Source organism: Aotus nancymaae, unplaced genomic scaffold (genome assembly GCF_030222135.1).
Source record: "Aotus nancymaae isolate 86718 unplaced genomic scaffold, 86718_ANA_hifiasm-v0.15.2.pri h1tg000014l, whole genome shotgun sequence".
NCBI classification, from domain to species: Eukaryota; Metazoa; Chordata; class Mammalia; order Primates; family Aotidae; genus Aotus; species Aotus nancymaae.
The window spans coordinates 54,595,783-54,606,153 of record NW_026988425.1 but is presented as its reverse complement, the minus strand read 5'-3'; the positions used below and the strand labels follow the sequence as shown (position 1 = coordinate 54,606,153).

Genomic DNA, 10,371 nt, shown 5'->3' with positions numbered 1-10,371 from the left:
CTTTGTCCTACATTGAATTGTAGGTATAGTTTGTATTTGTCTCCCATCCAAAAGTTTGCAGATTCACCAAGGAAGAGTCAGTTAAGGGCCAATAGGAGGATTTGAAGGATTTAGAACTACAGGAGCTATTCTTTATTCCTGGTTAACTCTTAGTCAGAAGATGGAGAAGTTCACCTAAAAGCTCTGCCATCAGGTGTGGGCTATTGTTGTACTAGGGTGTGGAGAGAGGAGAAAGCCTCAGGAGATAAGGTAAGGGTTCCTGTGATTGCAGAACCAACCGAAGAGCCTTGGAGGCACCAATGGCGACTCCTTCCTTCACGTGGCCATGATTTTCTCTAGTTCTTCAAAAGCCAGGAACTCTTTGAAGGAGGCTTGTGGATCATTTATTGTTATACCAAGGGAATTGCAAAGGGGATTTTATGATCAGGTAAGGGTTCCTATGATTGCAGAACCAAACAAAAAGCCTTGGAGGCACCAGTGATGACTCCTTCCTTCACTCAGCCATGCTTTTCTCTAGTTCTTCAAAAGCCAGGTACTGGGCCGTATTATTTTCTGTGAAAGAAAAAGAAAAATAAGCTAAAATGCTTCACAGAATATTTTATAGTAACAAACATCTCAGGACTAATTAATAGGTTTAGAAAATGGAGGGAAAGAGCTCATATATATAAAGGTTTAAAGATGCACATATCATCTTGGGAGAAAAGAGGCTATTATTCCGTCATTTCCACATGCACGGTTTTGTTACAAATGTAATTGAAAATTTAAGTCTTTCAAAAATAGAATCCATGGGCACTAGAGATTAGGTCACACATCATCAAATTCTAAATTTCTGTTCCAGCAAAGTCATCCCTACTGAGGTCAGAGTACAACGAAGAGGGAATGGTGGGCTAAATGCCAAATGAATGAAAAGTGAAGATTTTCAGGCAGGGAGTCATCAGCCTTGTCACATGCTGCTGATATGACAGGACTGACCACTGGATTGAGCAACATGAAGGCATGTGACCTCAATACAAGCTTTTCCTGTGATTGGAGTGAGATAAAAGAGAACAGGGAGAGAAGTCACCACGTGAGGACAACTCTTTGAAGGAGGTTTGTGGACCATTTGTTGTTATACCAAGGGAATTGCAAGGGGGATTTTATGATGACGGAACAGCTCTGTTTGAGAACTGGGTATAATTGCTTTTGAGGCCACAGAGAGTCAAACTTCTCTGTGATTTAATTATTTAGGAAAGAGGCTTCCTAGAAAGTTAACACGTTCTTCAAAGAAAGTCAGTTTCTCTCATTTGCATGTCTCTCATTTCTAAGCTACTTAATAAAAATTCCTTTCCCCACTAACTTGAGTTTTATATATCTTGTATTGAGTAGACATAAGAAGTGCTGGTTGGCCTGATTTGGTGCAGGACAGGATCCCACAAAGAGAATGGTTTCAGCCTTATAAGCTTTCTTCCTTTGACTTTTCTGTGATTAGTTTCCTGAGTGTCTGGTAACAGCTTTGGTTCCTTTCCTGTAGTGTGGTGAACCTTACCTCTTAGAACAAATTGGTTCACAGGCTGGGGGTTGATGGGCAGGAGGGATGAAATCATTGTTTTGCTTCAATGTAGGCTTCTCCCCTGAGAGATCTTTCACAGGAAGGGAGTCTATATTTTTAGAATTAGCATGTTCTGGTTCAATGTTGTGAACATTCATTTTAAACCTACTATATTTAGTAGAGGTTTAATTACCCAAATTGGGAAACTAGTTTCAAACCATCTCCCCCCTGCCCCTGGCACCCACCAGCAGGGGAGAATGGCAATTTCAGCCATACAACCACACCTGGTGAATGCAACTGACAAGAGCAATTCCATTGCCTGAGTTTAGCATCTTCAGCACCCATCCAGCCCTATTGTAGCCCCTCTTTCTTTCAGTAAGACCTTCTTGCAATATACCCTCTATGGGCTGGGGAAATATGTCTGCTCTGATGTCTGTGGGGAGTGTATTTTCTTCCCACACAAAAATCATGATTATATTTTCCAAAATAGCACTCAGGAAACAGAATCTCTCTGTGGCATTTACAGATATATGAGATGTTGAGGAACTGCGGTCTGAATAATGAAATATCTTGGATTTTCAGCAATGTCATTTATTCCTTAATTTACTCACTCACTTCTGATAGGGCCAGTCTGAGAGCTGGGCTGAGAAGTCCAAGGCTGATGCAGTCACAGATGAGTCTGAGGCAGGGAGACCATTGGTGGGAGAATGGGCAGTGCCAGCTGGCTTTAAAAATGCTCAGATACAAATATGAATTTTGCACATTCATCCAGTCATTCACCAAATACTTATTGATTGGTTGGGGGATAAGCCGTAGAGCCTGGCACTAGTTTAGTGAGAGAGATACATAGGAATAGAAAAGAAAATTATCCTAATAAATGCAGTTGCAGAGCAAGAGCTCTGAAGGATGGGTTTATGGGTATGTGTAAAAAGAACCTGATGTGATTGATCAGTGAAGAAAACTGGTGCTTGAACTGAGATCCATAGTGATGCTTCCCAAACTTTATGTGCATATACCTATCTGGGGATCTTGTTAAAATGCAGATTCCTATGCTGCTTCTGGGGCTTGAGGAGGGGCCTAAAATTCTGCACCTCTAATAAGCTGCCATGGGATGCTGATGCTGCTGGTACCAAGGATTCTAAAGGACAAACATAAGGGAAAGCAGGGGTTGGGGAAACAAGTTTCACAGGGAGGGAACAGTTATACACAGATAGAACATAGTCTGCATGGTGCTCTTCTGACCTCCAACCACTGAGGCAAAGGTCAAGTAATTGTTCTACCCTCTTCCATGAGTAACTGGCAGGATGTATGTTCCCCTAACAGGACATTTCCCAACTTTAAGGCTGCTCTTTTTGTTAACTTCAAAATTCCTTTTACCTCTTGTAAATATTGGGATTTCCATTTAAAAGGTCAGACTAAAGATACAGCTTACACCTTGCTCCTTAGAATTTGCCAGAAAACAAGGACAGAAATATGAATTTCACATTTGATAAACTTGAAGACTAACTCCCAAAAGATAACATATGGAGAGGGCTCTCGATTCAGTGAAGATCAAATATGGATGCAGAAAGACTTCCGGAGGGAGTGCTTAAGAATACAGATCTCAGATAAAGCTGGCAGAAAACTGTTTTCTTAAGTAGATGACACTTTGAGGGCAAAACCAACCACCCCCTCTTTGGAATTACAGGAATGGCAGGTACTTGGAAGAGGGTAGGGATGGAGCATCCCTTTACCCCATTTGACCTCACAGGAAAGTGGAGCAAGCAGGACTGTAGAAAACATGCTGAAATACTACATTCAGTCTGTGCCCTGGTAAGGCAGGGTGGAGGAGAGAGGCTGAATTGCAACCTGCTCTGTAGCTGCCAGTGCCTGTTGGCTGGAGAGAGGTAAAAATAACATATACATATAGTCTTGTTATCATGAGTTTGTCCCTGAACTAGGGAGAATTCTTGCTAGCCTGGAACTGCTCATCCCCTCCTCAACAAGACCCTGGACCACTTCCAAGGTCAGGAAGAACATACTTCATCTAAAGATGAGTAACAATGCTGGAGAGGATGTGGAGAAATAGGAACACTTTTACACTGTTGGTGGGAGTGTAAATTAGTTCAACCATTGTGGAAGACAGTGTGGCAATTCCTCAAGGACCTAGAGATAGAAATTCCATTTGACCCAGCAATCCCATTACTGGGTATATATCCAAAGGATTATAAATAGTTCTATCATAAAGACACATGCACACGTATGTTCATTGTGGCACTGTTTACAATAGCAAAGACCTGGAACCAACCCAAATGCCCATTGACAAGGAAAATGTGGCAGCCATAAAAAAACTCCTCAGGAATACTATGCAGCCATAAAAAACGACGAATTCATGTCCTTTGCAGGGACATGGATGAATCTGGAAACCATCATTCTCAGCAAACTGACACAAGAACAGAAAATCAAACACCACATGCTCTCACTCATAGGTGGGTGTTGAACAATGAGAACACATGGACACAAGGAGGGGAGCATCACACACTGGGGTCCGTTGGCGGGGACTAGCAGGGAGACAGTCGGGGGTAGGGAGGTTGGGGAGGGATAACATGGGGAGAAATGCCAGTTATAGGTGACGGGGGATGGAGGCAGCAAACCACCTTGCCATGTATGTACCTATGCAACAATGCTGCATGATCTGCACATGTACCCCAGAATCTAAAGTGCAACAACAACAAATATATATATATATAAAACATTTTTTCAGAATTTATAATTATTACCTGAGGTTCAATACAGTATAAGTTATTGAGCCACCCAGAAGCTGAGTTGACAGTTCATTCCTATAAAATATAATTATCTTAGAGGATTTATTACCCATATGCCTACATAATGATTATGTAGGTAATATTCTGACAAAAGCAGTATGGTCTCCTGAAAAAAGCAAAACAAAACAAAAAACAACAACAACAAAAACGAGTAACAAAAATGCAACCAACACAGGATTTACACAAATAAGTTACAAGACAAAAGGAGGAAGAGGACGGGGGTACATAAGGAATCCTTGCCAATAACAAGTTGCCATTAAGAAGTAGAAAATTATGACTAAATAAATGTCTATGAACCCATAGAACTTAATGAAACTATGAAGAGGCTCAAAGCAGAGCAACTGAGAGAGCGGGGAAATAATAGTGCCACCACAGAAGGAAATGAAACAAGAACTTCTGAAGGTCAGGAAGGCAGCAGTAGAGAAAAATAAAGCTACCATGGAAATGCAAGCATGTTGTAATAACCACTAAGAATAGACACTGCTGACATCACAGTGAGGAGTAGGAGGGCAAGATTAAGAGACATAAGCAAAAGATATAAAAGATGTAAGCAAAATAACCAGAAATGGACAAAGTTAGAGTGAACTAGAGAGAACATGAAAGATATGGAAAACAAAAGAATTACAACATATGCATTATTTGTATCTTTTAAGAAGTCTGGAGACATTACTCAGTAAAACTCTTAGAAATAAAGTAAGACTTGAATCTACAAATGGAAAGGCCACACTGTAGCCCAGAAAAAATTGATACAGAATGATCAACATTGAGATGTATCCAAGTAAACATGCTGGCCCTCAAGACAATGAAAAGTTCTAGAATCTAGGCAAAAATAAAAAGTAAGGGTGAAAAATTAAGTTGGCATAATAAAAAAATAGACTATGTAGTAGACTATCAAAAGCAAGAGAAAGGAATCCTAACATAAATGAAAGTACAACATTTTGATATATCACCATAATGATAAATTTAAATTACCTAATTCACCTATTGACTCAAATTTACTAAAAAGGGAAATCAAATTATTTGTAATATGTGAGATGCATCTAAAACAATGAAACTCAGAAAGGATTAAGATAAAAATTAGGCAAAGACATACAAAGTAAATGCAGAAAAAAAAAAGAAGCTGTCATAACTATGGTTGCACTCAAAACAAAACACATGAAAAAAAGGCAAAAAGGGAACTTGATAATTCACAATGCAATTTATATGATAAATAAATTGGCATGGAAAACATGGTGTCAAAGCTACAGAAAATAGGAATAGGCAGAAATCCTTTAGCAGTAGAAAACTTTAATTCTTATCTTTTAACTACCAAGAAACCATATGAAAAAAAAGTAAGGATAGTTTTAATTGCTTTACAACAAACTATATACTATGAAGACAGATTACATTTTCCTTTCAAGTATTAATGGAGCAGTTACAAAAATTAACTACATATTAAGCCACAAAGAAAACTGTGATGCAGTCCATCAAGTAGAAATAGTACAGACATTATCTCATGCCAATGCAAAACTTCAAAAGTTAAAAATCAAGATAGAAAAAAAATCACCTTACCTCCTGGAAATTAAAGAACACTCTTTAAATAATTTTTCAGTCTCAAAGAGAAAAATCATCAGTAAAAATGCAGACTATTTGGAAAGCAACATGAATTGAAACACTGTGTATTAGAGACTATGAGATCTTGTTTCAGCAGTACTTACAAGGAAGTTCATAGATTCAAATACTTGTAACAAACAGGAACTGAATTAAATGAATGAAGCAACCAATACCAGAATGTATTAAGTAAAATAAAGATAAAGCAGAATAAAAAATTAGTAAAGTTAAAAGCAGACATTAATTAATTTGGAAAATTTAAAAAGCACCAAAATAAACTCTGAGTTGTGTTTGAAAAATCCTTAAATAAAACTGTTTGCTATGCTCTTTCTTGGAAATATTTTTTAAATTGTAGTTAAAAAATATAAACCTAAATTTTCCATTTTAGCTATTTAAAAATATACAAATATGTGGCATTAATTATATGCAAATGTTGTACTATCATCAACAGTATTGATTTCTGAACTTTTTCATTGCCCCAGAAACTGTCGTTTAAGCAGTAACTCCCCATTCTCCCTCCCTCCTAGCCCCTGGTAATGTTCAGTCTACCTTTTGTGTCTATGAAGCCTATTCTAGATATTTCATGTAAGTGGAATAACATAATATTTGTCCTTTTTTGTCTGGTTTATTTCACTTAGCATGTATCAGAACTCCCTTTTTATGCCTGAATAATATTCTGTTGTATGTAACATACCACATTCTGTTTATACAATTGATTCTGTTATGTGCTTTTGGATGGTTCTACCTTTTGACTATTGTGAATAATGGTGCAACATTCATTATTTTTTTAAGGGAAAAAGCAGAAAATAGATGATACAAGAAAATAAGAATAGAGAAAGAGTTACAGATAGAGAAAATTAAAGGAGATTATAGGACTTACATGTGCCATAAACAAATAAATGTCAAAATCTGGATAAAAATATGTAATTTCTTCTTCTTCTTTTTTTTTTTTTTTGAAATGGAGTCTTACTCTGTCACCCAGGCTGGAATGCAGTGGTGAGATTTCAGCTCACTGCAACCTCTGCTTCCCGGGTTCAAGCAATTCTCCTGCCTCAGCTTCCCAAATAGCTGAGACTACAGGCACCCACGACCACACCCAGCTAATTTTTGCATTTTTAGTAAAGACAGGGTTTCACCATATTGGCCAGGCTGGTCTCGAACTCCTGACCTTGTGATCCACCCTCCTCGGCCTCCCAAAGTGCTGGGATTACACGTGTGAGCCACTGCACCCAACCTAAAATATGTAATTTCTACAAAAGATAAAGTTCTAAGGCTGGCCCCAGAAGACTTTGAAAATCTGAAGAGACCAATTACAATAGAAAAAACATGAAAGTCAGGCTACCCCTCTTCCAAACTACCAGGCACAGATATTTTTACAGGTAAGCTCTTCATAACCCTAATGACTCAATCCTTCCAATGCTTTTAAAACTCTTCTAGAAGAAAAGACTCTAGTTACTTTTTATCAAGTGGAGATTACATCGGTGCCAGTCTGCCACAGAACAACAAAAATAATAGAGAGAAAACCAGTCTAATGACTCTTGTGGACTATCAATGCAAAAATCTTCAATACAGTATTAGCAAACATATTCCAGGAGGACAGTGGAATAATAATATAACAAGACCAGGTAACATTTATTTCAGGAAAGAAAGGATAGTTTAGATTGGGAAATCTATTGATATTGTTTAACATCCTAACATATATCAAAACAGCAAAAACATATGCCCACACTCATAGTTGCTGAAAATGTTTGCTATAAAATTAAAATCCATTATTGATTGTGAAAAACACCTCACAAAATACAACTAACTTGATATTATATCACGTTAATAATATATATTTGTCTTACCTCAAAAGTCATGTCATGTTTAATGAACAAACCATACACTGACATTAAATTGGGACAAAGATGCCACTACCACAACATTGTTGAACATCGGTTTTGAGGTACTAACCAACTTTTAGATAAGAGAAAAAAGTATGGTATGTACAAGTTGGAAAGGGGGAGGTAAAATATCCATATTTGCAAATAATATAACTCTGTGTCTTGAAAACCCAAGAAAATTAACTGAAAGATCACTGCCAACAATAGTAAAAATAAGAGAATTTAGTGTGACTAGATAAAACAAATCAATAGCCTTTACACACATAAACAACAATTGGTGCTAAGATATGCAAGAAAGGACTGTATGCCCAGGGAAGCTAATCCTATAGTTTGTATGGAAAAATAAAAAAGCAAGAATAGCTAGGAAACATCTTGAATCAGAATAGTAATGAGAAGCATGAATGCTCTGATGAACACATTATTATAGAGTTATAATTATTACAGCACTATGGTAGTGGTGCGCAGATAGCTACATCAATGCAACAGAAGAGAAAGTTCATTCCTTTTTGTAGATCACAGCAAAAAAAAGCTTAAAAATCACTTTCCTATGTATGTCATATGTAAATTTTACATAAAAATACATGCATATATATACTTGCATATACAAAGAACAGCTTTGGAATTATATTCAAGAAACTAACAGTTGTTGGGTGATAGGGATAGGAAGCAGTGTTGTATTTCACTATATTTGTTGTGTACTTTTTGAATTTTTCACTATTTGTGGCATTATTCTCTAAAAAAGCAATTTATTTTATTATTCTTTTCAAACCCAACATAGAATATGAACAAAGTCGATAATACATAGGATAGATATGGAATGATTTGCTTGGATCACTCCAAGCAAGGCATCTTAACTATTTATATGGTTGTGTTTGGAAGGTCCCAGGATCTAAATACCATAAGATTTCAGAGATTTATACCAGAGCAGACTTATAGACATTTGCTTTTCCTCATTTTTCAAGTTTTTTTCCCCTCTGGCATTTCATTTATTCATTTAGTCTTCAGTAAAGAGGCCAGGGAATGGCATAGATTTAGGGGCTTAACCACCTCCATCTTCATCAGCTCCATTCAGCTAAAGCTGATGCTGTTTTCTCACAAATCCAAGGAGCTTCCCATTAAATATGCAATCCATGTAAAAGCAGTGTTTGCAAACACAGCTGTAAGAAAAGTCTCCTACAGCAAGTATATAAAAAGGTGCTCAATATCACTAATCAGGAAAATTCAAACCAAAACCACGGTATTACCTCATACCCATGAGAATGGCTATTATAAAAAACACAAGAGATAACAAGCATTGGCCAGGATATGCAGAAAAAGGAATCCTTGTATATTGTTGGTGGGAATACGGAGTGGTGCTGCCATTGTGGAAAATAATATGGAAGTTCTACAAAACATTAAAGATAAAATTCCTATATATGCCAGCAATCCTGTTTCTTAGTGTATATGCAAAGGAAATGAAATCACCTCATAGAGATACCTGTGCCCCCATGTTTCACAGCATTATTCACAATAGCCAAGATATGGAAACAACCTTTGGCTGTCAATAGATGAATAGATAAAGAAATTGTGTGTGTGTGTGTATGTGTGCACACATACACAACGAAATATTATTCAGTCTTAAAAAAAGATATCCTGCCATTTGTGCCAACATGGATGGACCAAGAAGACATTATGCTATGTGAAATAAGCCAGACACAGAAAGAAAAATATTACATGGTCTCACTTATATGTGAAATTAAAAAAAATTCAAATAAGTAGAAACAGAGTAAAAAGGTGGTTACCAGGGGTAGGAAGAGTGGGGGAGTGGGGAGATGGAGGTCAAAGGGTACAAAGTTTCATTTATGTAGAATAAATAAGCCTAGAGATCTAATGTATGGCATGAAGACTAGTTAATAATATTTTATTTCATAAGGGAATTTGCTAAGAGAGTGGATGTTAGATATGATAAATCTATGATAGATATGTTAATTTGCTTGAGGTGGCAATCATGTTGTTATGCATATTGTTAAATAAAATTTATGGGAGCTCTCATTTTAGCTCCCAACAAACCAAAGCAAATGGAGTCATACACGCTAGGTGCCACATCATTAAACTGAAATTTTAAGAAAATTAAGAAAGCAGGTAAAGTTCCAAACAGATCAGATCTTTTGAAACCCGAAGATTCACAAAAGCCAATTGGAAAGGGCCCAGTCAACCTGAGTCAGTACAATAAGGAAGTCTCCACTGTTTTAACCCTTATAAGAAAAGTAACCTGATGTTAACCGATCTGCTTTTCTCTATTATTCTGTTTCCTTGTTCCCACCTTACAAAAACCAACTGTTCTGCCATGCCCAGTGGAGCACTCATTCTATTTTATAGAATAAACTACTGCTGAATTCTAGAATCACAAATAGAAGTCAGTTAGATCTTAAAACTAAATTTGTTATAATTTTGTCTTTTGACAATATGTATATTGAAACATTGTGTTAGGTATTGTCTTAGTCTATTTTCTGTTGCTATAACAGAATACCACAGACAGTAATTTATGGAGAAAGAAGTTTATTTGGTTCACAGTTCTGGAGGCTGG

General features: G+C 36.9%; 1 long non-coding RNA gene across 1 annotated transcript; it reads right to left on the bottom strand.

The window, feature by feature from the left end:
• Window positions 1-367: 367 nt before the first annotated feature.
• Window positions 368-6,074, bottom strand: LOC105720643 (uncharacterized). Its single transcript, XR_010342590.1, has 2 exons — window positions 5,884-6,074; window positions 368-4,347 (listed from the first exon to the last, which is right to left on the bottom strand). It is a non-coding gene; the product is annotated as an uncharacterized LOC105720643 (long non-coding RNA).
• Window positions 6,075-10,371: the final 4,297 nt, after the last annotated feature.